At 36.4% G+C, this 25,440-nt stretch overlaps 1 protein-coding gene and 1 pseudogene across 10 annotated transcripts in view; one reads left to right on the top strand and one right to left on the bottom strand.

Annotated features, from left to right (window-relative positions):
• LOC138144133 (tyrosine-protein phosphatase non-receptor type 2 pseudogene) overlaps positions 1 to 25,440 on the bottom strand; it is an 84,950-nt pseudogene that overhangs the window by 57,058 nt on the left and 2,452 nt on the right.
• PLCB4 (phospholipase C beta 4) overlaps positions 102 to 25,440 on the top strand; it is a 537,045-nt gene continuing 511,706 nt past the window's right edge. For 6 of the 10 annotated variants that reach the window (XM_069065422.1, XM_069065427.1, XM_069065425.1 and 3 more), the window contains exon 1: positions 103 to 664. The gene's annotated coding sequence lies outside the window, so the exon portion shown is untranslated. Of the gene's footprint in view, positions 665 to 25,440 lie in introns of all 10 variants that reach the window. The other 4 variants (XM_069065424.1, XM_069065423.1, XM_069065418.1 and 1 more) reach the window with 1 other exon arrangement.

Below are 25,440 nucleotides of genomic sequence, written 5' to 3'. Positions count from 1 at the left end.
GACACGGATACACAGACACAGACACGGATACACAGACACACACACGCCTTCCCCCGCACCCACACCCCCTTCCCTCAGTAGAAACCTATCATCACGTTGACAGTAGGCTTCCCCAGACGGGGCGCCCCGCCCACCTCTTCTGTGCCCACCCTTCGCATTCCCAGCCCCCCAGACATTCTGGGGCTTGGTCCTGGGATCCCGCCCCAGGCTGGACATCTAGCTATTACCACCTCGAGGCTCACTCTTCTCTACTCTCCCTCCTCCTAGCCCCGACGTTTCCCTAAACCCGAGAGGAGGAGGAGCAGCAGCAGCTGGAGGATCCGCACTTTGCTAACCGGCTCTAAGTGGCTCCGAGCAGTTAAACTGGGCATGCTCCGTAGCCTGGGCAGGTTTGGGTTGCAAGTAGAAAGCTTTGGCTGTTAAGCCGGGAGGAGAGAACAAGGAGAGAGAGAGAGAGAGAGAGAGAGGGAGGGAGGAAGGGAGGGAGAGGAGAAAGGGAGAAAGAGAGAGAAGCACACAGACTCACACAGAGAGACAGAGGCATACACACGCAGAGCGCGAGAGCCCCGAGCGGCCGGAGAGGACCGCCGGTGCCCAGCGTTGCCACCATCCATTTGCAAGACGCTGGCATTAGAGAAACCCACCCATCGCCCCTCCGGCTGATGTAAGGATCCGAGCGCTTGGGGGAGAGGGATTATTGGTTTGGGGGCTTGCGAGAGAAGCCGCTCTTCTCGGTCCTAGTGGCTCACTGTGACGGGGGTTGGTGGAGTAGGGGGCGGGGGAGGAAAGAGGATGGTTGGGGGGCATTAGGGAGTTCTTTATTGCGGGGGAAGGGAAATGGTTAGCGGCTGGGCAAAGGAGCTTCAGGGCCAAAGAATAATAATAGTGATAAACAAAAGGGAAACAAAACCCTACAAGTCCCAGAGCCCTGTATCCAGGATGTGAATAGAGATCTCTTGCCGGCGCTTCAGGGCTATAGTTAAAAGACAAGTGACAGGTAGATTAGGTTTCGGTTCATGCCCTGAAAGCCTGAGGATGCTCCCTCCCTTGCCGCAGGGTTTTGTTTGTTTATTGGGTTAGTGTGGTGCACATACATACATACATACACACACACACACACACTATCGATCACGGATGTGTCTTTTTCTGAACCTATGCAGATGCCAGGCAGAGTCGCACTGCTCAGTCGGAAATAAGGGAACCCCGGTTCCCTTCCCCACTCCCCACCCCCTTCCTCTTTAGTTTTCGCCTACTTTGTTTCCGCAGACTCAGTCCAGACGTTTACCATCTTATGATCTGGAAATAGCTTGGGCTTGGCGTTTATCTGGCTATTTTTGTTAAAAATAGTTGGCCTTCAACGCATGTAAATTGACATCTATGTGTATCTTTTGGGGAAGCTAAGAGGAAGGAATGACCATTTCAAATGAAAATAACCTTGACTGTGTTGCTCATAATAATAATATTAATAATAATAACTGGGCAAGCGTTGGGTAAGCACAGTTTTGGACCACAAGTTTTACCTTGTAGCAATTGAAAAGATTCCGAGGATTATGTTGTTTTAAAGAATGAACATTTATTATTTTTTTTTACAATTTATTATAGAGTAACTTGTGCAATACTTCCGTTTCTAATGGATCAATGTGATAATTTTTTCAATGAATTTTTGTTTGGGTTAGTAAATAATATACTAATGCTAGGATGCTATATTCTTAAATGCAAATGTGCCATTTTATTCTTGACACAAAGATATCATGCCCATCTGTATTCCTCTTTTATATCGGTTTTTTTCCCTAAATTAGATGTGTAATATTTTTTAAAGTATTTGTAGTTGCAACTCCCTTCCCTCCCCTAAGCACAACATATGATGTAGTGTTTCAGTTAGATATGTGTATCCTAGAGACACCTGTTTCTTAATTGTGTTTGACCATCGCTTGTTGTCTGTCTTACATCTGGAAACAAAATTGAATTGAATTCCACTTTTCTAGTAGAACTAACTTCAAAAAAAATCGGGAAAATAAGTAAATAATCATATTACCTTAGTATAAAAAGAGGGATTAAAGAAATTCTGAAAAAAAAAAAAACCTGTGCTTTCAGGGATGAGGAAAAAAATACTGCATATAAAGCTAAATGGAATTGTAACTTTATTCCAGAATGCTGTAATGTGGCCAGATTGATAAATGTATTTTGTCCATTGAGTATTTGTCTATTGATTTTCCTAGTAATGGTATACAACTATATACGTAATAATTTATCATCTGCTTTGATAGAAAATAAAGTCTTTATGTAACAATATGTGGCTTATGGAATTCAGATTATAGTATATAAAATAAAGTGCCAGATTTTTTTTTTTATAAAATAGGATTACAATTTCAGATACTTATATACATATATGTATGAAGTGATATATACACATACATATGAAATATATACATAATCATACACATTTATATATATATATATATGTAGTTTGTGTTCACCTTATTGAATCACAGAAATTCAGAAGACTTTTGCATTAAAACAAATTCTTTCCCACCCCTAAGGAGACCATCACACATTGTGAAATTTACTTTTAAAAATGGAATGGCAGTTCTATGAGTGATTATATATTAATATATTAAACTTGAGCACTACACTATGATGGAAAAACTAACTACAGTCCATGGGTAACTTGGTATGCCCTTAGATGAAGCATATACTAGAAGATATATATCCAGAAGAAAACTGTCACAAACTTTATTGTCCTTTCCACATCAATTTTGTTTCATTCATATCACTAAACATCTTTGTGTTTCTCAGGATCTCTGGTGAAACTGTCAAAACAGAATTTCAAGTCTGGCTTGATCATTTAGCAGACTTACATCTGTTGGAGTGATAATACTTTTTATTTTAGAAATGCACACCCACGTGAAAGAGCTCCTCAGAAGTTTCCTATGTTTTTGTCTTTCTGTGCCTGAATGTGTGGGTGTGTTTAACCTCATCTATAACCTTAAATCTTTAGATAGTGTTTTTGGATATATTATGAATGACAGGAAGAAATATTTCAAAATCGTAATAGTAAACAGCACTTAATAACAGTCTTTTAAAAGAAAATTTCCAGATTTGAAAAATTCTTAACCCTTTCCCAAATTGAAATACTGCTTATTACTCTGTTATTATACCTTTTCCAAAAACATGTCCAGCATTAAAAAATTAATGCATATTGACAATTTTGCAGCATATGTCAGTAATATTTGGCAATACTAATGAACATGGAATTTTGCTAGTAGGCTGTTAAATCTATCTTGGGATGTTATCTATGAGGAATTGAAAAGATGAATCGTTGCTTGCTTAAAACTTCAGGCTGTTTTCCTAAACATTTAGGGTTTAAATTTTTGGTGATTAAATGCTATTTTGCAATTCCTTTTTAAAAATATAGTATCTTAGGATGATAAGTGTTTAAATGACTTGATTTGTTCTTATTTGGGGTTAGAATTTTCATCTGCAATATATAGAATAGCACATTTAAAACATCTAGCAATATTTGAATGTTTGTTTTAATAATTTGAATTCATTTGCTGTTATCTTTGTTAAACTCAAAGAAGTTAAGAGCTTTTGTGAATGTTTGGATATAGCACTAAGCATTAAGTATAATTGCACTGAGGCTTTTGAAACTCTGTGTGTGTGTGTGTGTGTGTGTGTGTGTGTCTGTGCATGCTAAGCATGAAAACTATTGTATTATATATGAGTAGCAAATATAACCACAGAAAATATTAAGCCTCCCTGGATATTTTCAACCATTGGCCTTGTGAAAATATTTTTGAAACATGCAGTTAGTTATACAAATGTCAAAATGATTTTCAATTGCAACCACTATTGAAGTGATAGAAAAAATTAATGATAATTGGCAATAAAGACTAAGTCCTAATTTCCAACAAACAATTGAACACCAAAGTGAGTCTTGTAGTTTCATGAACTCCCACACCCTTTAAGCTGGTGATTATAATGAGGTCAGAGCTAATGATTAAGTTACTAGTGACGATGGCAAGTGGGTGTATTCAGATTGAAGTTTATGGTATTTCTTAAAATATTTTGTTTTTAGATAAAATGAAAGTGTTGATGTGCCCTCTTGGTCTCTTAAGAAATGGGAAGAGTGGGTAAAATAGAACTCTTAACCTGTGCCAATTGGCAAAGTGACCTTCTTGTAGTTTTTGCTGTTGATGATCAAATATTGACCATGGTTGTGAATGCAGTCTTTATTTACCAGTACATGATAAAGCTGTAATACTTCAACCAGTACAATAAAATTACATAGTCCTTTCTCACCTGCCTCAATATTTTATCCATTTAATAGTCATCCCTCTGAGACAACTTCTACCTTTTAAAACACAAGTTTTAACTATTAAAAGAGCTCTTTACCCCATTATGCCTGAGACTGAAACAGTGATTTCTTGGGTCCTGGAGCTGTGATTTATTAGCTTGGTAGAAAGAAATATGGATATGAAGCCAGAATAATTCAGGCCACAATGGGTGCCATGGGTGATGGCTTGCCAAGTGAGTTAGAGAGAGGTTTTTATTGTCATTGTCAGAATTAAGTATGGGTTAACAAAATGAAATGACAGTACTTTTACAATGCTCTCATCCTACAATTTGGAAAAAATAATTTTGAAAAGTTGGCTATAATTTCAAGCTTTTGGAAGCCTTTTATATGCTAAAAACATAGTGTAGTTTACACAAATGGTGAAAATCATCATGACCTAAAATTTGAGTCGTACTACAAGGTCACACATCCAAAGGTTTTTGTTTTTGTTGTTCAGTCATTTCTGACTCTTTGTGCCCCAGTTTGGGGTTTTCTTTGCAAAAATACTAGGGTGGTGTTTCGTTTCCTTCTCTGGTTCATTTTATAAATAAGGAAACTGAGGCAAACAGAGTTAAGTGACATGCCCAGGATCACATACGGTAGCTAATAAGTATCTGAGACCAGATCTGAGCTCACAAAGATGAGCCTTCTTGACTCCAGGCCCTGAGCTGTAGCCAATCCAGCTGCCCCTATCCAAAGGAAGACTTGATTAAAAAGGTTGACTTTTTTGGTCTTTTTCAAGTACTTCCTCTTTCCTCCTTTTAGAGGACAAAAAGTGTTTAAAGGGAAATAAATCTTGGGTAGGTTTATTTGAAATACCTCTTCCACCTACTACTTAGCATAAAATTCTTTGAGAGTCTCTCATCCAGTGAGACATCCAGATAACATTCTTAGCCCCTCTCAAAGTGACTGCTTCTCCTCTCCAGCTTTTCTTTCATACCTCCCCTCGTGCTCCCCAGATCCCCATTTGTTCTCAAGTGTGCTCAGTACTAGGTAATTACATATTCCTTTTACTGAATTGCCCTTGAGCTCAAACATTTCCCTCATTGAGCCAATCTTAAAAAAAAAATACATTTTTCCCCTTGGACAACTAGGATATGTTTTTGGTTCTTTAACGTAAATTAATCTTATATATGTGAATTTTCATTGTAAATAGAAGAAAAATAGATTGGAAGAAATTTGATGAAAGAATCAGTCATATTCAATTCAAAAGAAATCTTCTGATGCACCCATAAGTTTACATCATGACTCATTTTCCTCGGTAGTAAATTACCTCCTGTTTCTCCCCCCACCCCAACATATAATATACTACCATGTCAGTCAGGGTTGATATGATTTTACACAGTTAATTGAGTGAATTCCTGCAATTTTTTGGCAGATTAAAAAAAAGTAGTAGCCTATTTCTTTCTAAGATTCTCTCATGAAAGTATGGAATTTTAGATCTTAGTCATGTACTACCAGAAAGATTCCAGATTGCCCTTTAAAATAGCCAGGCCTTTTTTGATTGCTAATATTTGAACAGGGTTGGGTGGGACTGTTAGCTCAATTCTTAAAAGTTTTAAAATTTTATAATTTTTCCAATGGAATTTACATCCCCAGGATCTTAGTTCTTCTATGTTGGTGAGATGCTTTTACTTTTGCATATTTTATTAGTGCTTTAAGGTTAATAAAGTTCACAACATAGCAGATTTTAGTGTTGTAGTTTTTCAAATCATTCTCAGGTCATTTGCAGAATTCCTTAAGAGTACAAAATAATGTCACATGAAACATATGTTTTCCCCCCTTCCTTCATATGTATTTTTTCCACTGTGGGCTCATTTTAGCAATCAAAAACAAAAATACAAAGTTTAATAATATAGTGAGATAAATTGTTATTTATCCAAGCCAAGAAAAACTCCACACAATTTTTATTATATTTTGCTGTAGGAAAAAGTGGGAGCAGGTTGAGTTTGTTATTCATGGGCCTTTTGTTTCACCCTTGTGGTTTCTGTGGTGAAATTTTTGCAGACCACAGAATTAGGTTATGACAAGCTAGTTTCCTACATTCGTTAAATATTCTGTTTGCAAACCTATGAATTTGGGGTTGAAATGGAAATTGAGCACAAGGAAATAGATTTGGCTAAGCCTTCAATTTAGGCACTAATGTCCATATCCATTCTATCATGTTTTAGACAGAAAAGGGGGAGAGTGGAAAATTCAGTTCAATTTAGCAAACATCTACCTGTAAAAACTACTGTGATAAGTGATGAGGATACAAAGATGTCACATGAAAACCAGACTTCAAGAAGGTTAGTGTAGGTTAGTATAGGACTAGGTTATGATATGATCATAACATATATGATCACAATATATAAATATAAAGAAGAGATAAAAATAAAGTATTATGAGAAATTAGAAGATGGAGAGATCAATTACAACTGGGAAGATCAGAAAAGATTTCTTGATTGAGTGCCTTCCATTAAGGAAGATTTTGAAAGAAAAGAGAAGTTTCAATAAGTACTTATGGGGGAAAGGTGAAGATTAAATAAGCAATGGGCCTGTGGGGGAAAGGTTGTTAAATTTGATGACAGAGAGCAGTTATTGCTATTTGACTTTTATTTTGCTTCTATTTTCTTGCCAATGATGTTTGTAATGGAAAGGACAGAGCAAAATTGACGAATAGGGGGTTAATACCCGAAAATACATACAAAGATCTTAAGAGAATACCTAGCTATCCCATCCTTAATGAGTTCAAACCATCAGGGTCGAATGAACTGCATCCTTAAGTACTGAGCATACTGGTAGATATGATGCTGAGCCACTGACATTGTCTTAGGAGGTTTACCATGGGATTTGAAAAGTATAGATGGCTTAATTGTTAGGTAAGTGAAGAAAATGAAGTCTTCAGATTTCAACCTAGTGAGCTTGCCTTTGTTTAGTGGCATAATGGTAGGATGTGTAATATTATTATATTTTATATCATGCATAATATTGAGACCATTTGCTGTGAGCAACCTCTTTTCCCCTCTTCCCCATCCTCATATCACTCATATGCTTACTCTCACTATGTCCTCCTTCGCATTTGTTCCAGGTGACAAAGTGACCTTATTCTTTCCTAAGGCTAACACCTCTACCTAATTAGATAATCTCATTCCATCCCATCTCCTCCAAAGATTGCCCCCTATATCATCCCTATCCTATCACATATTTTCAATCTCTCTCTACTGCTGGCCCATTCCTTACTGCCTAAAATGTTCCCACATATCCCCCATCCTTCATTGTCATTCTTGGTACCTAAACTCCTTGAAAAGGCAATCTACAAAAGGTGCTGCCTCACTTTCTCTCCTCTCTTTTATGATCCAACTTCTGACTTCATCATTGCACTGAAATTGCTCTCTCCAAAGTTGCCAATAATTTTTCAACGGCCAAATTCAGTAACCTTTTTAAAATCTTCATTCTTGACATGGCTGCAGTTTTTGACATTGTTGATTAAATTCTTCTCCTTGGTAGTCTCTTCTCTCTAGGCTTTTGGGATATCACTCCTGGTTCTTCTTTTACCTATCTGACTGCATTTTCTCAATCTCCTTTGCTTATTCTCTACTCTTTCCATACTCCTGCATTTGGTGATCTCATTAGCTCTCATATAGATTACCATTCCTATGCTGATGATTCTCAAATCTACCTATCCTGCTGAAACCTCTCTGCTGACCTCCAGTCTCACATCTCCAGCTGCCTTTCAGACTCTTGAATTGGATATCCAATAGACATCTTAAATTCAGCATGTCCAAAACTCATTGTATTTCCCCCTAAATCTTCCCTCCCTGACCTTCTCTATTACTATAGAAGACAATTCCATCCTCCTAGTCCCTTAGGCTTGCAAACTCAACTCTTCACTATTTCTCACCCATCATCCCCATATCCAATCTATTGCCAAAGATTGTCAGTTTAGCTTTTGTAAAATTTCCTGAATATGTCCTCTTCTCTTCTTTTACATTGCTACCAGTCTCGCACACGCCCTCATCACCCCATACTTTGATTACTGCTGTAGCCTGCTAGTGAGTCTGCCTGCCTCAAGTCTTTCCCTACTCCAATCCACCCTTCCTTCAGCCACTAAACTGATTTCCTAAATTTCAGAACTGATTATGTTACTTCATCTACTCAGTAAACTCTAGTGGCTTTCTATAGCTTCTAGGAGCAAATACAAATGCTCTGCTTGGCATTGAAAACTCTTCATAAGCTAGTTCCCTCTTGTCTTTATAGTTTTCATATACTTGATTCTCTGCCATGTACTTTTTCCATTCAGTGACACTGACCTTATTCTTCTACTATCTCTTGTCTCTGGGCATTCTCTCTGGCTATCCCTTTACTTGGACTTCTCTGTCTCTTAAATTCTGCCTACTTACTTTCCTGATTTCCTTTAAGTCCTAATTTAAAGCTCATCTTTAAGGAAGACTTTCACAATCCCTCTTAATTCTAGTACCTTCCCTCTGGTGACAATTTTCCTGTTTATTCAGTATATAGCTGACTTTATATTTATTTCTTTGCAGGTTGTCTCCATCATTAGATTGTAAGCCCCATGAAGGGAGAGACTGCCTTTTGCCTCTTTTTGTATTCTCACCAATTAGTACAGTGTCTGCCACATAGTAGGTACTTAAATGTTTATTGATTGATTAAATAATTATTGTTTGGGGGTGATTAATTAACTTATATAATAGGAAGTGATAAAAAGTTGGCATGGGGAGTTCATTATAGGTATGGGGAGACAGTTTGAGCAAAAACTTTGAGACAGTGGAGGGCAGGTGAATAAGGAGAGTGAATAGTCATGTGTGGCTGGGACATAGGTAGTCCAAGGTCAGTAGGGCAAGATAAATCTAGAAGGCTGGTTGTCCCAAGATTGTAGAAGTTCTTGAATGTCAAGGTTAGAAGGTATTTTTTGAGGGCAAAATTAACCTTTATGTATTTTTACCATTCAAATGAGATACACAGAATGCCAAATGCCTTGTTTAGGAGAAGACGAGGAGCTTCTAAAAGAGTTTGAGCTAGTGATATAATAAAAGTTTTATATTGAGATGATTCTAAAGTCAGCAATATGACGAATGGGTTGCAGAGCAAGTAGATTGAAAACGTGAAGACCCATTAGTCCTATCACAGTAGTCCAATTGAGAGGTAAAAGGGAACTGAAGTTCGTTGATTGCAGTTGGGACAGGGATAAAAATCAAGGGTATTTGAGACTAAGTAGCTGTGTGGTGTAGGCAAGAGAGAAGAGCTAAATTAGGTATCATAAAATTTTAGTGGATCTACTCAGAATGTTTTTAGGATTTTCTTTAGAAAAATTTGGTAATTTTCACTGATTAGAAGCCTCTCACTGATATATAGTAAGAAGGGAAAGAAACTCTTTCCTCTTGGCTTAAGCTTTAGACTGACAATATAGGATGAGATAGATAGGCACAGTTTTAGTCCTTTTCCTCCTTCTCATGGTTTGGCAAAGTCAGTTCCAAGAAAAACCATGAGCTCCAGCTCAATTAACCAGATATTAATTGAGTCACCTATGTGCCAGTGCGTGTATTATGTGCTGGGGAGAGAGGGATGGAGCAAGCATTTATATAGTGTATACTTTGTTTCTGGCACTGTGCTAAGCACTTTTACAAATTATCTCATTTAATCCCCATAACAACCCTGTGAGGGAGGTTGTATTATTGTACCCATTTGTAGTTGAGGAAACTGAGGCAAACACAGATTCAGTGATTTACCCAGGTTCATACTGCTAGAAAACACCTGAGATCCAGTTTGAATTCCATTTTGCCAGGGCTATTGAAGATACAAAAGCAAAACATTTTCTGCCTTCAAGGAGCTTACATTCTATTTGGAGTTGGGGGAACAATATATACAAAGATAAGTAAATTCAAAATAAGTTTGTAGAATTGCCACAAAATAATTTTATGTGGCATAGGGAGTTTAATTTCAGGAATCAGGAAAGTACTATTATGTATGGGGGGCACCCCAAGCAGTTGAATTCAGGAAGTTAGGGTTTCCAAGAGGCAGTGATGATAAGGGAGAGCATTCTAGACCTGGAAAGATGGGTAAGAGTCAGATGGTTAAAGGCTTTAAATGGCAGGGAGAGGAATTTTCCTTCCTGGAGGCAATAGGGAGGCACTGAAGATTTAGCTGTGCTTTAGTAATAACAATTTACTGGGTAGAAGAGGGATTGGAGGGGGACAGAGTATGGTTATAGGGTGACCAGTTAGGAGACTATTGCAACAGTCAAGGAGAGAGAGTCTGACCTGAACAAAGGTGGAGATCATATGAGCAAAGACTGGGGAACAGATGTGAAGGATGTTGTAGAAATAGAATCAACAAACCCTCGGCAAATAGTTGTAGAAGGATATATGAGAGTGAAGAGTTGAGGATGATTCTTAGGAGACTTTGAAACAGGAAATAGATAACTTAGAAAAAAAGATGGGCTAAAGTTGTAAAATAATTTTTTGGGGGTACAGATTGAATTTGAGACAGCAATGAGACACCTGAGGAGAGCTATCTGGCAGACAATTCAATATATTGGAATTGGAGCTCAGAAGTAAAATGAAATTTGGGAGTCATCTGCTGGAAGATGATAGTTGAATGAATGCTGATGAGATAACAAAAAAGGAAGTATAGAGCTAGAAGAGAAGAAAGCTCAAGACGGAGTCCTGGGCCACATGCACAATATGAGTGGGGACAGGTATAATGATCCACTGTAGGAAACAGGATGATCTTTTGGGCAGGTACAAACACACTTGTGAAACAGCAGTTTCATCAAACCCAAGGGGAAGGGAATATTAAGGAGAAGGGAGTGGTTAACAGTATGAAATCCTGCTGAAAGGTCTAGAAAAATAAGGAGTAAGAAAAGGCCATTGGATTTAAAAATAATAAAGGAGACCCAGATGTATTCATAAGTGTTTTTGAGTCCAAATCCTATCCATGGACTCTGAGTATTATATTCTTGATTGCATATACTAAAGTAGTAACTAACCAAATGATAATACAGAGCAGCCTGAAAAGAAAAATTCAACCACCAAAAGGTACCCAGATTGTGATTAGTGAGGAGATTGTACATTTTAAAGAATTTCATTCAATCCATTTCCAATCATAATCATAAGAAATGTTTCAGTTATTCTAAATCATTCTAAATCTATTAAGCATTTAGCATAACACTGGGAAAACAAGTGTTAGAAAATGACAGCTCTGACTTAGAGCATAGTTACAGGAAACTAAGGACTTTTAAAAAGATAACTCTGTTTGGCTGCTGAAGTCTCATAGTGATACATTTACCAAATGACTCCTACATTGTCCATCAACAGCTATTCTTTAGTGACTGGATACCCATTGCTGTGTCCAACAAAATAGAACCCAGAGTAGGAACTGGATTTATGGGTAAATCAGTCATAGGGTTATAGATTAAGAACAGGAAGTTATTGTAGAGGCCATCTATTCCAACTCCCTCATTTAACAGGTCAGAATACCAAAACCCAGAGAGTATAAATTACTTAATTCCAAGTCATAGAAGTAGCATAGTGTTCCAACATAGGTACCCTGACTTCAGATCTACGGTTCATGCCATACAAAAATTGAATCTGACAGATTTAGTGTCCAAAGTCACACTGTTGTTAAGAAATTGAGCTTAGAATTCAATCTAGCTTTTTTTTTTCAATTTTATTGCTATTTGCACTATAAGACATTATGTACATCACATAGTTAATATAGTTCACTTGAGATATGTAATGGGCATAATTAGTACTTTTTCTCCTCAATCTTCTCTGCTAGAGTACATCCTATATTGCTGAACTGAGCTCGCCTTGACACTTGAAAGGGAATGTGGGATCCCTTTTGGGTGATGCAGCCATCCTTTTGTCCCTCCGATAAAAGCAGTGGGAAGGGAGCTGCATCAAAAGTGATTGGACACTGAGTCAGGAAGAATGGCCCATTTAGTGGATGTTGAAAGAAATAACCACTCTTTGGTGTTATTTCTCTCAGTATCTGTTCTCTCTCTGTCTCTCTCTCTCTCTGTCTCTCTATCTCTCTGTCTCTCTGTCTCTGTCTCTCTCTCTGTCTCTCTATCTCTCTGTCTCTCTGTCTCTCTCTCTGTCTCTCTCTCTGTCTCTCTCTCTCTCTGTCTCTCTCTCTGTCTCTGTCTCTCTCTCTGTCTCTCTCTCTGTCTCTGTCTCTCTCTCTGTCTCTCTCTTTCTGTCTCTCTGCCCCTCTGTCTCTCTCCCTCTCTTTCTCTTTGCCCCTCTCCCTCCCTCTCCCTTTCCCTCCCCTTTCCTTCTCCCTCTTTCTTTCTCTTTTCCTCTTCTTTTCCCTATCCCTCCCTCCTTCCCTCCTCTCTCTCCCTCTTATTTCCTAATTTGGTCAAGGCACTATGGAGGCTTTTCCTTCGATTTCCCATGAGGTGGTGGAATGAGCTCCCCTCATAGCTACAGCCACTGCTCGTAGGTGAGAGAAAGCCCATGTATTGCCTAATAGAGCCTGAATCTGGATCTTAGGCCTTTGGTCATCTCTTCTGCTTGCTTTCCTTTTCCTAATAATAGGCATGTGAACAAGGATCTTGAGATGAATGTTTCCAAGCTTAGAGGCAATCTCATGATTTTAAGAGGTCAATAGCTCCTGGGTACCTTTGTCAGTTCTGACTGACATGAGAAGAATTCTTTTCCCTCCGGGAAGAAGCTGACCACTAATAGGAAGATGAGCTTAAGCCATACACTGGCTTATAAGTGAATTTAGACCTCAAGAGAGTTGTTTCAACAGTGTGGAAACTGACGTGATGGTGAAATGGATATTTAGCAGTCTCACAACAATATTGCATGTTTTGATGTTTTTAATATCAGCCTCTTGGGAGAGTATAAGAGGAATTATAGGTGAATGTTTTAAGTTTTAAATCTTCATCAATGAATGCTTCTAAGTATTTTCTCTGTTAAATATTTCCTTTGTAGCACCCCCTCTGGGATCACTCCCCCATGATGTACATGTGTTGATGGTTGGATCCCCAAAGTACATATGGCTAAATACCACTCTCAGAGTTGAAGATGTAGCCCTAATGGTCTTGATTTGTAATATGGTCATTAACAAGCCCCCAGAAATGTTTCACCTTAATAAACAACCAGTTTTTTTTAGCTTTTATAAAAAGGATTTACTGGGGAAGTTTAGGAAGAACAATGGTTAAAAAGGCATTCTTCCTAAAAGGTTTAGGGCATAGTATCCCACAAATATATTCAGGGTCTATGGGGAGGCTTGGTACATGTACAAAAATGCAGAAGTATGATTGATAATTGATGGAGTACTCATGTGGAAAAGGGGCAACTTAATGTTCTTAACCGTTTATCCCTTTATAGAATTGTCATAAAATTTTCCTTAGGTGTAGCTCTCTATCAGTGTCTGAGGACTGGCCTTTAGAGAATCAGCAAGTCACATTTGTATCACAAGGGGTTATATACCTTGAAACTACCTTTTCTCAGATAACTGTTAATGCTGACTAGATATATTAGAGCCTACACGTTCAGACTCTGATTCCATTGGGATTGTATTGCTGTCTTTTGGTGGTCTGCTGTAATACTCTGGGGTCAGGAGAGAGAGACAGAGAGAGAGAGACATTGAGACAGAGAGAGAGAGAGAGAAAAATTCTTCCAGGACTGTACTTGTTTCTTGATTCACTGCTGGGTTGACAGCCATTTTGTACCTGTCCAAGGATGTGTCTCATTCTTTCAGTCACAAAATATGTCCTACCTTCACTCAGTTGTCAAATCACTATTGTCTTCTCAAATTGATTGAGGATATAATTCACACCTAGTTTACATTCCTTATTAATTCAATCAAGGTTATTCTAGGATTAAATTACTTGGGGTAGGAGTAGAAGCCTACCCTTGAACTTTTTTTTTTCAAGGATACAAGTAACTTATATGATCTTTCTGCTTTGAGTATCTTTCTGCTTCTTTTTTGGAAAAGCCTAGGCAAACCTAAACTTTCATTAGGTGATTTTCCCCAGGGGATCTAGATGGGGAATAAAAAGCCAGTGAAAATAAGAAAGAACCTGACAATTCTTTTTAGAGGCCAGATATCCTTGTAATTACACAAGATCTAAGGGACTCATTTGTGTATGTATGTGTATTTATATACACACATGTGTATATATACAAATATATACACATTCACATACATATACTTATATTAAATTTATTTTAGACACTGAGTTTTAAAATTTAATTTTATAATACTAATAAGGAAAATAAAAATTTATATAAAGAAAACTATTGGAGACTGTTTTTAGACTGCTCTGTTATGCTTCTAAAACCAAGGTGAGACTATAACATTGTATCTGTTGATGTTAAGGGTTATAACTAATAAAGATCATTCTCATCATTAGTATTTATATAGTGCTTTAAGGTTTGCAAAATGTTTTACACATCTTATCTCAATCTTCCTCAAAACCTTGGGAGATGAGTCATTATTATTTCTTATTTTTTCGGAGGGGGAAAGGCAAGGCAATTAAGGTTACTTGACTTGCTCAAGGTCACACAGCTAGTCAAGTGTCAGTTGTCTCAGGCCAGATTTGAACTCAGGTCTTCCTACCCCCAGGGCTGGTGCTCTATTCACTGCACCACCTAGCTGCTTTTATTATTTCCTTTTTACAGAGGAGGAGTCTGAAGCTGAGGGATTTTAAGTGACTTGCTCAAAGTCACACAGAACGTGTATCTGAGGCAGAATTCAAATTCAGGTCTTCCTAATTCCAAGTCCAATTTTTTATTCATTGCATTACCTTTAACATGATTAAACAAACTGCTAAAGCTTAAGGTGATGAGGATGTAGACATATAGGATTTTTTTTTCCTTTACAGAAAGCATCTGTCAGATTTTACAAATACACTTTAGCTTTTGATGAAAAATTCTGTGTAAGTATACATTATAATTATTATCTATATCATCATTCAGAGTTCAAGTGAATTGCAGTTTCAGTGCAGTGATTGCAGCTGCTCAGAAATGCTTAATAACTCTACTCAGAAAATAGAGAGTTCAGAATGTTGTGAGGAGCTTTGCTGAATTCCCGAGGCCCTCTTGAGAGTCGTAAAACTGTCCTCATTCTGTCCATCCCTCATTCACTTTGAAGAATTTCAAGGAAGCTAGTATACGTTTCTCTCCTCTCTCTCAGAAGTAGCATAAAGGGATTTCTTTTATAACTGTCTAGAGGAATGAAGGGAATTTAAATTGTAGTTTGCTTGCATATTAATGCCAAATACCAATATAACTAACTTTAATAGTTCGGTGTGTCAAGACTGTCTTTCTAAGCTTCACTCTATAGGATGCCTCATTTTTTATTTCTCTGTGCATTATTTAGATGATGATGGTGGGGGTGGTGTGGTAATGATGATGATGACTTATTTGACCAATAACTTGTTCACTACTGGAGGTCTTGAAGCAGAGAGTGGATGTCTCGTCAGAAATACTGATGAAGTGATCCAGGTGACTGTTAGAGGGGATGACCTCTGAAAGTCCTTTCAAGCCCAAATAGTCTATGATTCTAAAAGATAGATTGGAAGCATTTATGTAAGAATTGACGAAAAAGCAATAGCTCCTATTATAATTATTTCTGTCTTTGATCCCAGAAGTAACAGAGAGATTGCAGAGATCCTCAGAACAGATGTCCAAAGTAACAAAGAAGAAAACAATAATAAAGCTGCATCCTATAGAGTCGTGAACCATAAAATAATATGGTACAGAAAAGGATAGACTGTATCTTCTAATGCTATCAGGAATATTAGATTCCACAGAAAGTTGCTGAGTCAGAAGAGCTGGATTTCTGCCAGAAGGGTGCTTTGCCCATTTGTCCTAGTAATAATAATCACCCAATTTCATGTTTGCATAATGCTTTGTTTTCAAAGCTATAACAATACACTATTTTATTTGACCCTCACAGCAATCCTAAGAGATAGCCAGGGCATGTGTTTATAGTCATTTTTTACTAGAAAAAAAAAACTGAGAGTTGGGTAAACTGCTTGGACAGGTTCATGCCACCTGATTGATGGAAGCCAGCACTTTGTCCCAATTGACTCTCTGGGGATCTTGCAAGGTTCCTTCACTCTCCTGTCCTCAAAGGCCTCCTTACTACTACTTGCCCATAGCTTATTTCTCCTCAGTATTGCCCAATGTACTTGAATTGTATAGTAGCAGATTTCCTCAGTGTGTGCTACCTACCAAAATTTCTTCCTAACACTGCCTCCCCCCCCCCCAATTCTTTATCAGACTTCTTTATTTATTTTGGAATGTTGTGAATTCCTAGAATATTAAGTATATCCAAATGGAAATATGACATATCCTAGCCTGATTGATTAGGGGTAGCAGGGGAATGAGGGAAGGAGTTAAATTTGGATGTGCTCTGTTAAATATGCAAAATAGTCAAGCCAAAAAAACCCCTGTACTTGTTGCAAAAAATAATCTCCTTTACGAGTAACTTAACTTACATTTTGTTTACTGTTTTGTTTACTGGCTATTCATAGATATTTTAATGTAGTTCCACTATTTGGAGAAAATAGTGAGGTCAAAACATTTATTTTTTCGGCTATACAATTTTCCACATGGATTTTTGTTTCATTATTTTTAGTTAGGTTTAAAACAGCTATACTTAATAGCTCAAAATCAGTTTCTGTAAGTGGAAAATTGAGCAATTGACTAACTTTTTTTATTTGATTAGTAGTTCATAAATGTAAAGTCTCTTTGACATCCAATTCTAAACAAAAATAACATGCTTTTTCTGAACAAAACAATATACTTTTAGTAGTTCCCTCTACCCCTGAATGTTTTAGATGAGTTGATGATCTATATACATGAAGGCATCCTAGTAGGAAAATATTTTGCCAGTCAATACTTTTCTTGTACATAGTTTACATGTCTTGAAATAAACTGATATGCAGTTGTTTTATAAAGCAGAATGATGAACATTTTTTAAATTAATTTATTCTAGTGTTTATTGGGAAAAAATCAAGTCAATATTCCTCTATAAACCTTATTTTTAGCTTTATATGGCTATATAACAATGTCAACAATAAATCAAAATAATTTTGGGTTGACAAGACACATTGTTAAAAGCAAAATGCATTAACATTTTGGACTCTATGTAGCAAATTAATTTGCTGATTTTTCTCTTCAGAAAACTAATTAATTTGTTGATTTTTCTTTTCTGAAAACTAATTTTAATAATTATATCACTTGTGCAAGTTTTTGATATATTAAAAAAATTCCTCCCTCCTCATACTTGTGGGTAAAATTGTCAGTGCTGGAACAAATCAGAACCAGAACCAGAACCAGAAATGTAGGAGCCAAGGGTTTATTGGGTTTTCTAGCAAGGGAGATCTGTCTGCACAGAGGGAGACTCCCCTAAGGAGCAAAAGAACAAAGCTCGTGTAGGTCTTAATTAGTCTGGAGGTAAATTGGTTACTAGGCATCTCTGGATTGGACAGGGTTTGTTGCTGGGGCTTTCAGGGTAGGAATAGGGAAGGTGGTATACTTTGATTGGACAGGTCCATTTTTGGGGGGCTAGTAAGAGTTAATGCTCTTTTTCAGGTTAGCTATCACTCTGCTGTAATAGATGAACCTGCCCTTGCTTTTTCAGTAGAAAGGGAGGTTCTAGGCAGAGTGGAGGCTGTAATATGAACAGGGTCAGGGTCAAGAAAGAAGACCTCCAGTAATTGAGTAATAGATAGTTGGTAGGATACAGAGTAGGAAGAACCCCGAAATTGGAATCAGAAAACCTGGGTTTGAATCTGGACTCAGTTGAATACTGAGCTAGTTTCCTTTTCTGTAAAATGAATAAAGGAATACTTATTCTCCACATGCCTCATAGGTTTGTGATGAGCATGTTTTTCAAATGTCAAAGCCCTATAGACATGTCAGTAATTGTATTGTATATATTTTTGAGGCTATTCTAATGCCACTAATGTGCCCAAGGTAGTATTTCTTACATACAGAACTAAACCTATATCCCTTTTCTTCATGATGATAGTTTTGTGGAAAGATATATTTATTTTCAGCATAATAACTCTCTCCTATAGGTAAAAGCATTAACTCTTATAGGTAAGTCCCCATTTGCCTGGGGACTAAATTTCATGGAATGTTCTGAAAATGTTGAGCTTCTTGATTTGAAAGTCCACCCTCTTGTCTATCACCTTCATTTGGCAAAATTAGAAGCTGAGGGCCAGAGACATTGATAGATTTGTTTAAGGTCATAAAACTACAGAACAGCCATGCCAGTAAACATCTTAGAGTCCATGTTCTTCTGACTCTCAAGCCAGTACTGCTTTAAATCCCAATAAAGGTCTTCACCTGGTTCTTCAATTATGAAATTGAATGGTAACCAATAGTCACTATCTTAGTCTCTTGTGAAAATTGATCAAGTTGAAAAATACCAAAGATTCGGAGTATTATTAGTCTTATTAACTATAACTGCAACTATGCTATTTTCAGGTAATCATTCAATCACTGAAACATATCAAGCATTTATTATGCTCAAGGCACTGTGCTAAGCCCCAAGAATTCAGAGATAAAGCAAACACGGTTACTGCCCTTAATGAGCTTGCAGTATACACAGTATTGCAAACACAGTACTGGGTCAGCCAACACACAGACACACACACATACATTTTAAGTGCCTACTGTATGCCAGAAATTATAACAAGTGCTCAAGATACAAAGAAATTTAAAGCCCCAATACAATCCCTGATGTTTGTAGTATAAAAGAAACTTAGAGGGGAAATAATTAGCCAGCTGAGGGACAGGTTGGATGTTAAGAGAAACAGCATTCTGGACTTGGGGGATAGTGTTAAGGCACAGAACTGAGTAATTAAATATTGTGTATTTGGAACAGCAAAAAGGGAAGTGTAGCTCCATGTTAACATTTTTTCTAAATTATTGAAAAGTGTTAAGCATAAATGAATATGTTTGCTTCCAAGTTTTAATACACAATTCAGTCATTATTTGGGGGGAAAAAGATCCAGAGTCTCTTTAAATTGATTAAATAATTTTATCATTTTATCCAAGAATATCTACTCACCAGATATATTTTTAAAAGAATAATTAACTAAAATAAGGGAAAATAAATGAGAAATTCACCTAAATGTGAAACTTCCATCCACAAGGAACTTCAGTGTCAGAGAATAAGCAGGATAAATTTTTTAAGCTCTTGCAAGCAGTAATATTAAAAATTACTGATCTAAATGCAACCCTGGAAATTAAACATACTTTGACATATGACCCTGATCAGCATCAAGAACAACATTATCATTGGAGAAGCTTAATCTAAAACTGCAGAACAAAGAATCTAGTGTTTGTAGTTAATATGCCAGCCTTAAGTCCTCGTTTGTTTTTTTTTTATGCTTTGGTGTATCCCAGATTGTGCACATATTGCGTGTAAAAATTACCAAATGTTCTGGGGGTGGAGAGTCTATTGCCTCTCGTGGGCATGTATGAAGTTGTTAAAATAGATTTCTCTACACTCATAACAGTTTATTTTAATAAAGATGTTTACTGGGTAAATATTTTTACTAGGTTTTCATCAACTTCAAAGAGGTATTATTTATTCCTTGGAAAGTGTAAATAGATAGTATTCACAATCTGTATTTGTTTTTTCCTCATTTTTCCCCCAATGGATTTTTCTACCTACCTCAGTTCAAATGGGTCTACTTTAAAAAAATATATATCAACATATCTGCATATAAAATTTGATCCTGAATATATTTCTAAAAATTAAAATAAAAAATACGATAAATATTTTTCATGGAATTTATACATTTCATGTTGGGACCAATAGCACATTGGGAAGCTGTGAGTTCTAGTTGAAAGCCTACTAATGTAGTTATTAAGAGGCTTATTTTTAATTTTGTCTGATGTGACAGGAAAGAAACACTTATCCATATGATAAGATGATATATACAAGGTATTTTGATATCTATATTAGATGGATGGATGCAACTCAGGACTATGGTTTTGTTCTGCATTGTTTCTAGACTCTACCACTAGAGAGATGATGCACATTGATGAAATTATAGATCCATCAAAGGATCAAAAAAGAACTTCCAGATTACTCAGTGTTAAAATTGTTGCTTCTTATGTGATATAAAGCTGTATAGAATTTAAGTCATCAGTGAAAGGTACCATGGAATAATAGAGTCATCTTCAAAGTGAGAAAGACCTGAGTTAAAGTCCTACTTGTGACACATACTGACTATTTGTCCTAGACAAGTCACTTAACCATTCAGGGTTTTAGACAATTTCTCTGACTATACATTGTGGTTGTCAGGTAGGTGGTGTGGTGGATACAAAACCAGGCCTGGAGTCTGGAAGATTCATCTTCCTGAGCTCAAATCTAACATCAGACACTAGCAGTATGATCCTGGGCAAGTCATTTCATCCTGTTTGTCTTGGTTTCTGGATCTGTAAAATGAGCTGGAGAAGGAAATGGCAAGCACTCTAGTATCTTTACCAAGAAAATCCTGAGTGGGGTTATGAAGTCAGACTTTTTGTGAAATGACGACTGAACAATAGCATACACTGCAGAGAAAGTGTGTACTCAGGTTGATAAGAGGGAATTTCCTTACCTGGTATTTCCTTCTATGATGAAATGACAGGTCTAGGACTTATTCCTATCCTTTCATTCCTTTGCATCTGTGACCTTAGGAGAATATAATAGAAAGGCTTATAAATGTGAAATTGTCATAAGATACATATAGTATTAGAGGTATTAGACATAATGATAATAACATTAATATCTGGCATTTGTATAGTACTTATGATGTGCTAGGTACTGTGCCAAACTGCTTTCCAAATATTATTTCGCCTCACAACAAGCCTGGGAAGTAGCTGACATTACCCCTATTTTTATATTAAGTGATTTGTCCAGTCACACAGCTAGTAAGTGCTAAGGCTGGATTTATAGTCAGATCTTCCTGACTTCAGGTCCAATGCTTTATCCATTGTAACAACTAGCTGCTTTGTTGAGACATGGAGGTAAATATACTTGCTTACAAAAACACCCTTCTGCATCTTTTTGGGAGTAGAGGGACATAAATATTGATTTGTAAAGAAGACTTCATATCCTTCTACATCAGATCTGTATATCTCCTGCAGGGGGTACAAGGGAGGATTTATGGGAAAGATATTGAATTTCCATGGCATTTCTTGAAAAGTTTGACTTTTTCATCTTTCATCTCAATTTCTAATTTATTATGTGGATGTCTTTGATGAATATGTCTAAACTTATCCTTTATTTTCAAATCTATATCACTATACTTACTGTTTGCATTTTCTACAAAAAAGTTATAGTTACCTATTAATTGTTATAAGCAATAAGTTCCATAAATTATTACCCATGAAGTGAAGTAGATTCCTTTAAATCCATCTCTAATTCCTTCCTTTAATTTAAAAAAGTATTCTTTCTTTAATTCTGCTGTTATGGTTAATTTTTATATTTACGATTTTGTAAATTTCAGCTATATTCTTTTCAACCTTCATCTTTTCATATCACTTGAGTTTTTAGTCTATTTTAAAATGTAAGTTCCTCCATCACTTTTATAATTTAGATTGTAATAATCTGCATTCTACATAACTTCATTATGTTTTTCTTGAGATGGAATTATATGAAAGGCATGCCACATTCTTGATCATTTTGTCTGCATGGACGTGTTGGACATACTGAGAAATGGTCACTGACTGTTGACAATGACAACAAGTATGTATTAATACAGACTAATTTATACATAAAAAGATATTGTTGCACTTTCAAACAGTGTCCTGTTTGATTTGTTTGAAATAGGAGTAGCCCCAGTGAGTATAGGTGAAGGAGGAAAAGGCATAAATAGGTGTTTTTTTTTAAAGATCATTGCAATTATCAGCATGCAAGAGTATTGAATTCCAGATCAGAGTATTTGGGTCTCAACTGTGCTATGATTTCACCTCTATGGACCTTAGTTTCGAAAATTAGGGTGTTGGACCAAATAATATATAAGATATTTTTTAGTTTTAAATTCTATAATTCTCAGCTTCAGTCAGGTGGCTTCATTCCTAGACTCTTCCTTGGCTGATTAACATTTATAATGGTATAACAGATAGTTGGCTTCTTTATGAAGTTATATTTCAAACTTTGTATCTATTGACCTCAAATAGTTGAAGGTTATACAGTAATATATAGAATATCTGATTTCATCTGTGTAAGAAATGTCTGGTGCAGGAACTCCTTCCAACTTATCTCAATTTATCTATAACTTTGTAGATAGATCTTATGCAGCTTCAGGAGATACCTAGAAGGTAAATAACTTGTTCAGGATTACCTAGCCACCTAGTAGTGGATTGATTTGAACCAAGGATTTCCTTATACAAAGCCTAATTTTATATCCAATATGGCATACCTCCTAAGGTATAGAAATGTGTGGAAGTGGGAGGGAGAAGATCTGAGTAAATCTGCAAACTGATAGAAATTTGCACAACCTATGTGGCTTTTTTAAGTGAAAAGACCCAAGTTCCATTTATGATTGTTCTTAATTAGCTCTGGCATCCATTATGTAGTATGTTTATAATCGCTACCCACAGAAATCCTATTCTCTGACCCTGGTTCCCTTCAGGCAAAAACTTGGAAGCCTGCCTCAAATGGGCATATTGCTCTGGATTTTCCCATAATACTCCCTTTTCCAGGTTTTATGTTTGTGCCCATTAAATCAGGCAAATTTCCTTTCCAACATTTGGCATTGTTCCTTTATTGGAAAGGAAACTTACCTAACATCTTAGGCCAAGAAAACTTTAAAAAGCAAAACACATAACAATATGTTTGCTCTCCAACCATCATTCCACCAGTCTGGGGCTGGGTTTACTGTCATGTACCATCTGTGCATTACATGCAAGCGTACTAATACACACTTGCCTACATTCCTGGCCCAGCGGCAGAGTCGTCTGTGGCATTTCTTTACACACAGAATTCTCCCAGTGTAAAGAAATAAATCTAGTGTTTTATTTTATATCCAGGGCCAGTTTACAGTAGTGGTGTCTGGCAGGGTCAATAAGCCAAATTCCAGACTGTGAAGATGGTTTTATTTTGTGTGTCTCTTTCAATGCTATTGTGAAAGTCGAGCCCTAGCCTCATATGACCTCTTGATTTTCCCTCCTACTGCTTAGCATATGTTGGTAAAAGTTAGCTGAATAACTGCATGGAATCCATTCTTCATGTGGCTCTTTCCTAATGACTAATTACTAATTAATCAGCTAGTTCTAATGACTAATACAAACAGCACGATGAAAATGTGATGCTGTATAATACATTTATTTATTTTTCCTCTTACTATCATTTTTCTCTATACTAATTCACACATTTGTAACAATCAACTTTTAAATGGATGTGGTAGCAGTGGTCTCAACATATCATGGACTGTTATTTGACTGTCAATGTTAGTTTTGAGATACATTAGCCATATAAGTCTACTCTCTTCCTGCCACAACTTTATCCATCCCCAGTTCTCCCTTTCCTCTTTCTGTGGAGAACTAGACAAGTCAGAAAAAAAAGGCTCATGGAATTCAACACATATGATATATCTGATAATTGGCTCTGAATTGGAAGGGAGAACATTGATTTCCATGTTGGAAATTTTGATTAAATTAGACATGTGGATTTTCACTTATATGCTATATAGATAAACCTTGTTTCTTTTTGCCACCAGCAGTAGATTTTTACCCCATACTGTTGCTAAAGATCACAATTTGCTCCTGGCTCAGTTCATAACTATACAATACTATTTTATTTTGTTGTTTTGATATAACTAAACTATTTTAGAATCATATGAGGGACAACAGTCTACTTTTTTATCACTGTAACTACTAAGACCTGTATTGGGAAAGACCCAGATACAGGTTTATCTAGAGGACATCACATAGTTATTTAATATTTAAGAAATATTCTGGTTACCTTGAAAAGAGACATCCAAACAAACTTGCAAGGTGAAGGAGAATGTGTTTTGTTGACTCTTTCCTTGAGTGCACTTCATTTTCAGTTTTGCATAGGCAACTCCATAACGTATCTGGTTTTTATGATTTTGGAAGATTTTGTTATTGTTCCTTAATCTACACGTCATTATCCCTAATGCACTGTGATGAAATCAAGACTGAGAACTTAAAATTATTTTCCAGATTCTAAACTCAGGAGCCTATCAGTGACAAAAAATTAGGACTGTAATCATGTATTCAATTCAGTAACCATTTTTACTGTTTGGCTGCCAACAATCTATGTATACTTGCAAGATAAGTGCATTTTTATTTGAAGTTTGCTGTGTAAAGTTAAACTATTGATAAGGCCATATATAATAATCAGTCATTTTAAATAGACAGCTAATATTAATCATTTATCTAAAATCAGTAATGTAACATTATTATTTCATGACTTCTTCAATCTTCAAGTATCTATTATTTCATTATTTAATACTACCTTCAGGAACAGAGGTCACTATCCTTCAAAATCCTAGTGAATTGTATTCTTGAGTTACTTTGGCCAAAAAGATGCATTATGTGGTAACCAAACTTCTAAGGATTTTCCTCAGACTTGGTTCAGACTGCTCCATAGATAAAAGACATATATAGTCAGTAAATAAACCCTCGTTCATTACCATATCATTTTGCATATAAACTATATTCCCCCACTGCCAAAGCTGACTTAAATAAAACCATTACCTGAGTTAAATAGTCTGTGTCATCTTTTACCATATACCTTTCAAGAGTTAGAGATGTTTATAGAGGTAAGAGGGAAAGTCAGGGTTTAGGTGCTGTTGCCCTTTTCATGGGGGGATTTTCTCCCTGTGTACTGCCCACACAGATGGATGCAAGGGAAGAGTAAGTAATGGGAATTTTTCAGGGAATATTTAGGTCTCTTAGGGATAGCCATAAAACTAGATTTTGTGTGTGTGAGTGAGCGATCGAGAGAAAGAATATGTACGTGGAGAATATATATAGTATCTACACATGTGCATGCAATATATTATATTTACACACATATACAAATAAATATAACATATGATACACATATATACACGTGCACTGTGTGATTTATTAATATAAAACCCATATGAATAAATATAA

The sequence above is a fragment of the Petaurus breviceps genome, unplaced genomic scaffold (genome assembly GCF_028583685.1).
Source record: "Petaurus breviceps papuanus isolate PSGF00001 unplaced genomic scaffold, PetGlider_PUasm1.0 90686, whole genome shotgun sequence".
NCBI classification, from domain to species: Eukaryota; Metazoa; Chordata; class Mammalia; order Diprotodontia; family Petauridae; genus Petaurus; species Petaurus breviceps.
The sequence above is the reverse complement of the archived record's forward strand: the minus strand, read 5'-3'. Positions and strand labels throughout refer to the sequence as shown.